Source organism: Bubalus kerabau, chromosome X, assembly GCF_029407905.1.
Source record: "Bubalus kerabau isolate K-KA32 ecotype Philippines breed swamp buffalo chromosome X, PCC_UOA_SB_1v2, whole genome shotgun sequence".
In the NCBI taxonomy this organism is placed as follows: domain Eukaryota; kingdom Metazoa; phylum Chordata; class Mammalia; order Artiodactyla; family Bovidae; genus Bubalus; species Bubalus kerabau.
The window spans coordinates 8,695,077-8,701,076 of NC_073647.1; the positions used below are offsets into that span (position 1 = coordinate 8,695,077).

General features: G+C 44.7%; 1 non-coding gene across 1 annotated transcript; it reads left to right on the top strand.

Moving 5' to 3' along the window:
- The first annotated feature begins 4,404 nt into the window (after positions 1–4,404).
- Positions 4,405–4,477, top strand: TRNAW-CCA (transfer RNA tryptophan (anticodon CCA)). The gene has a single exon. It is a non-coding gene; the product is annotated as a tRNA-Trp (tRNA).
- The last annotated feature ends 1,523 nt before the right edge of the window (positions 4,478–6,000 follow it).

Consider the following 6,000-nt stretch of genomic DNA (forward strand, 5'->3'; position numbering starts at 1 on the left):
ACTCTTAGCGACCCCATGGACTGTAGCCCACCAGGCTCCTCCGTCCATGGGGTTTTTCAGGCAAGAGTACTGGAGTGGGGTGCCATTGCCTTCTCCTGCAATGGCTCTCAACTTGGAGAGTATATCACAATCACCAAAAAGTCTTTTGAAAACACAGATTACTGGGCCCCACTGTGGAGTTCGAGCAAGTCTGGGGTGGGGCCTGAGAATCTGCATTTCTGGCAACTTCTCATGTAGTTCTGATGCTGCTGATCCAGAAACCAAACAGAGGTCACCTGTCCTCTGGGGAATGGGGTTAAAGGTGGAAGAGAAGGGACTTCTGTTAACTTTTGCAGTATTTCAATTTTTATAGTAATCAGATTGTTTTTGTAATGATGGTTTTTAAATTAGTGAGTGCAAATCATTTTTAAAAATCAAATAATTTTTTAACTTATAAAACTGAAAAGAAGTGCACTTTTGCCTTCCCCTGGACTCTAGCCCCACTCCTCAAAGTAATAACTGGTAAGAATCCATTTTTTTAAACTCTCAGGAAAAAATGATGCACGTACCTGCATATATATTTACATTTAAAATTTTTCATAATTACAAGCATACTCTTCATATTGTTTAGTGACTTGCTTTTCTCACTTAGTGGCATATTTTGAAGATGGTCCTTAAAAGTCATATATCTTGACCTCATTGTTCTAATTAGCTTTCATTGTGTAGCTGTACCTCGATTTATAAAAACCCAAATATTGTTAAACCCGTTCCCCCAAACAAATCCCAAGATCTGTCTGCAGCACCACCCTGTGGTTAGCATAGAAATTGCATCACAAGAAAGTGAAAGTCTCTCAATCCGGTCCGATTCTTTGCGACCCCATGGACTATACAGTCCATGGAATTCTCCAGGCCACAAAACTGGAGTGGTAGCTGTTCCCTTCTCCAGGGGGTCTTCCCAACCCAGGGATTGAACCTGGGTCTCCTGCACCGCAAGCAGATTCTTTACCGTCTGAGCTACCAGGGAAGCCCACCATTAATAATAAGGGAATTTGAATAAATCATTTAGGGTTATGTGTTTTCATAAGCCTAAGTTTTATGCTGTTTTCAAAAGTGGAAACTTGTCATGAGATAAGCATTGCTAGTGTGGCCAGAGCGGAATGGGGTCCACCGTTGTGATGCTGAAGTGGATTTTTGGCAGCCTTTTCAGCCATCAGATTATCATGCAAACTTGGGAAGGTCAGTCCATGCTCTGTGTGCATCTGGTCTTCCCCTTCACACACCCCCTTCTGACTTGGAGGAGAAGGAACATACTCAGCTGGTGGCAGGAAGTTGCTTCTTAGAAGAGGGCCAACTTTAAATACTAATCAGTCTCTTGTGTACGTCACCTTCATTATTTAAAGAGGGCTGGGATAGTGTAGCGGCTGGGATTGAGTGCTGGCTCTAGCATTGGACTGCCTCGATTTGAGTCCTTCCTCTGCTACTTACTAAATTGTGTGACCTCTGGGCCTCAGTTCCCACATCCCTAAAATGGAGGTAATGACAGTAATATTTATCACGTAGGTTTATGGTAAGGATTGCGTGAGGTACAGGGAAAGCGCGGACGTGTAGTGCACTCAACAGACACCGCTGTCACTGTTATTAGTGGTAGCGACTGTCGCATTCCCTTCTCTGCCAGTGTGTCACAGACCTACAGAAGTTGGCACTGGCGCTCACTGCTTGAGGGAGGGCCATTGCTTTCCTTCATATTTAAATTTTTTTTAATATTTATTAATTTGGCTGCACCAGGTCTTAGTTGCTGCATGTAGGATCTTTAGTTGTGGCATGTGGGATCTAGATCTCTGACCACGGATGGAACCCAGGCCCCCTGCCTGGGGATCCTGGAGTCTTTGCCACTGAACCACCAGGGAAGTCCCTAAAATTCTTTCTACATAAATGAACACATAGCCAATGAAGAACATTTCTGACATACCGCTAAATACAAAGAAGAAAATTAAAATAACCTGTGATCTGACTTCTGCCTAGAACATTCCTTCTCCTCCTACCTCCTGCAACACTAGTCTGGCTTCTGCTTCTCTTTCAGGTGACATGAGCCTCTCCCAAGAAATCATTAACCAGTCAAGGCTGAATTGAGGGGGTTTCACTGACTGCTTCCCTAAAACCCTGGACTTCCCTCATCATGACATCCAGCACGCTCTAATTGACTGTTCAGTGGCCTAGACTCCACAGGAGCCTTCAGGCTTCTTTAGGGCAGAGGACATGGCCATTTTTTCTACCAATCTTATGTTCGTAGTAAGTGCTCAGTAAATGCTTGTTGAATTCACAAATGAATGGCAGATCTAAGAATAGGCTCTGGCTTTTGGAGATCACAGGACCTAGGTGGTGAGCTGGCAGAATGGTCTCCCCAGCAGGGTATTTCCCAAGTTTCTTCCATCTGCATCACATCAGGGAAAGTGGCCACATACATGCCTTCTTTCCACTAGGCCAGCCAGCTGACTGTGAACTCACTTCTTACTTCCCCTTCTACCACTTTCTCATTTTCTCTTTGTCTATATGTCTCTATGTCGCACTCTCTTTTTTATCTGAGTCTGTCTCTCTTTCTCACACACACACTCATACATTCCTCGCTTAGCTCTTCACTGGAATCTCCAGATTCTCTTTGCACTCAGTAGATTATGAAGGAGAGGGAACCCAGAACATCAGGACCCATGGAACTGTGAGATGGTGTGCTGCTCAAGCAATCATGTCATCTCACTCCCTTCCTTTGCAGTCAGGGTTTGGAGGAGAGGGTTCAGAACCAGAGATTCTTACCACCCCCCTCCTTTATGACACTGTTGATGGTGACAGTCACCCGGGGCTTCAAGTGTAACCGAGAAGGCTGCTGCCAGCTCTTTGGCATAAGATGGCAGCCACTAACTGCAGGCTCCTGATGGGGAACGACAGTCATTTAAAATCATAAGAGCTCTTGTCTGCTTCAACCCCTTCATTTTGCCCAGGGAGGTCGAGTTACTTGGCCAAATAGGCAGCAGAGCTGAGAGAAGAAGTCTTAGCTCTGTATTTCTTGCCTAGTGCTCTATTCTCCGTTGGCTCAAACTCTGTGCTCTAAAAGGCCCCCTTCGTTAAATTTTCATGTCAGTGAGAAAGGCCAGGAAAACGCTGAGGGCCCTGTTCAGTTCCAGAATTTATTACATGGAGACTTTAGCACTCCTGTGAATTAAAATATGTAAGTTTCCTAGCAACTTCATTCTTTTTTTATTATTAATTTTTATTGGAGCGTAGTTGCCTTACAATGCTGTGTTAGTTTCTGCTATACAGCAAAGTGAATCAGCTATAAGTATATATATATACACCCCCTCTTTTTTACATTTCCTTCCCTTTTAGGTCACCACAGAGCATTGAGTGGAGTTCCCTGTGCTATACAGTAGGTTCTTGTTGTCTGTTTTACACATGTGTGTGCTAGTCACTCAGTCATGTCTGACTCTTTGTGACCCCATGGTCTGTCCATGGAATTCTCTAGGCAAGAATACTGGAGTGGATTGCCATTCCCTTCTCCAGGGGATCTTCCCAACCCAGGGATTGAACCCGGGTCTCTTGCATTGTAGGCAGATTCTTTACCATCTGTGCGACTAGGGAAGCCAATGTTTTATACATAGTTGTGTATATATGTCCGTTCCAATCTCCCGATTCATCCCACCACCCACCCCTCCGCAACTTCACCCTTCCAGATGTTATTTATTCCTTTTTCTGGCTGACTGTTCATTGAAGTCCTTGCTGCTTTTACAATGGACTTTGAGGAACAGTCCATCTGGGCAACTCCTTCATTAGGGATGTAATTGGAGGCAAGAAAAATGAGTTCCTTCACTTGATTTCATCCGTTTCCTTCCATCCGTATTTCCCCACCCTTTCTCCCCAGACTTGGTGATTTCTGTGAGCCAGGATGGCTTCCAGGGGTAGGCACATCCACCTGAAGCCCTGCGAACCAGAATGGTGATACTGACCATCTCGAGGCATCCAGCACAGGGCTAGCACCTAATACTCGTTCATGCTCCTCAACATAAAACCCAGGAAAGCTGCTTCCTGAGCCCAGTTTGGCCGCTACTCGTTCTGTGGCCTGTTCAGGCACCTTATCTCTTTGGGCCACTTAATCACACATTCCTCTGCTGCTTAGGGTTTGAACAACAACAGAGTTTCCCAAAGTGCGTTCCAGGGAGTCCACAGGCTCAGAGGACATATCTCAGAGTAGGCAGGCGGGATGTCCTACCCACACCAACAGGAATGGCTCCAGTTTTCTCTTTTAGATGGTGGAATTTGTGGGAAACTTTTGAACAAAGGGCTCCCTGGCTAAAAAAATTTATAAGAAACATTGGACTGGAAAATCACTATGATCACTTTCAGCTATAAAAGTCTAAAGTCCTAGGTTCTGGGATCTCCCTGGTGGTCCAGTGGCTAAGACTCCAAGCTCCCAATGCAGGGGGCCCAGGTTCGATCCCTGGTCAGGGAACTATTAATAGATCACACGTGCTACAACTACGAGTTCATATTACTGCAACTGAGACCCAGTGCAGCCAAATAAATAAATAACACCCAGGGTTCTTTCTGGGTTTCCAAGATAAGCCTGTCTGATAATGAAGGATTCTGGTATCTTTTGTTCTAAAAAGAACAGTGGAAACGAGAAGACTTGAAGAGCACACCCATGGCAGGCCTCTAGGGTCACCTCTAAGCTGGTGACACCAAAAAAAATACTAACAGCTGCACATCCTATATGCCAAGGACTGTTGTAAGCCTTTCTCATATGTAATTCTCACAACAACTCTATGAAGTAGGTAGTGTCTCTGTTTTACAGATAAGGAAACAGAAACACAAAAAGGCTAAATAACTTGCCTGTCTTTGTCAGCTCAGGCTCCTGTAACAAATCACCATGGACTGGGTGGTGTAAGCGACAAATATTTCTTTCTCATAATTCTGGAGGCTGGGAAGTCCAAGATCAAGGTGCTGGCAGATTCAGTGTCTGGTGACAGTCAGAGCTGGCTGACAGCTACCTTTTTTTCTGTGCCCTTCCATGGTAGAGACATCATCTCTCTAATGTTTCTCTTCATAAGGCACTAATCCCATCCATGAAAGCTCCACTGTCATGACCTAATAACCTCCCATAGGCTCTACCTCCGAACATCGTTACATTGGGCATTAATGCGTCAACATATGAATTTAGTGGGGGACACAGACATTCAATCATAGCACTGCCCATGACAACGTATCTATTAAGTGCAAACCCTAGCAGTCTTCCCTGGTGGTTCAGTCAGTAAAGAATCTGCCAGCAGTGCAGGAGACACAAGTTCAATTCCTGGGTTGGGAAGATTCCCCTGGAGAAAAAAATAGCAACCCACTGCAGTGTTCTTGCCTGGAACATCCCATGCACAGAGGAGCCTGGCAGGCCTCAGTCCATGGAGTGATAAAGAGTTGGACACAACTGAGCAACTAAACCACCACCACCACTAGCAGTCTAGCTCCAGTGTCGCTGTTTCTATCAATTACACTGCTGTGCAGAATCTCTAACACTAGGTCCTATTTCTGATCTTTGAAAATCCATCTGCCCATTGGTCATACCCATTTACACAGCTCATGGTCACCGCAAACTTCATTTCTCCTAAACCAAATTAATCATTTCTCTTGTTCCTCAGTCCCTTTGTCCTCACAAAGATTTCTAGACATGGTTTTTATTTTTTAATGCGATTTAAAAAATTTATTTATTTTTTGGCAGCGCTGCAAGGCACGGGATCTTAGTTCCCCAACAATGTGTTGAACTTGTGTCCCCTCTCCCCGACAGCAGAGGCATGGAGTGGAGTCTTAACCACTGGACCACAAAGGAAGTCCCTACACATTGTTTTTAATATCTTGACATTATCTTTAATCCAGCTCCTCCATACCCCAAACTGGCCACTCACCAAATTCTGTTGATGTTTCTTTCACTATTTCTCTTGAATCCATCCTTAGCTTTATATTCCCACCCTAGACCAGGCCCTCATT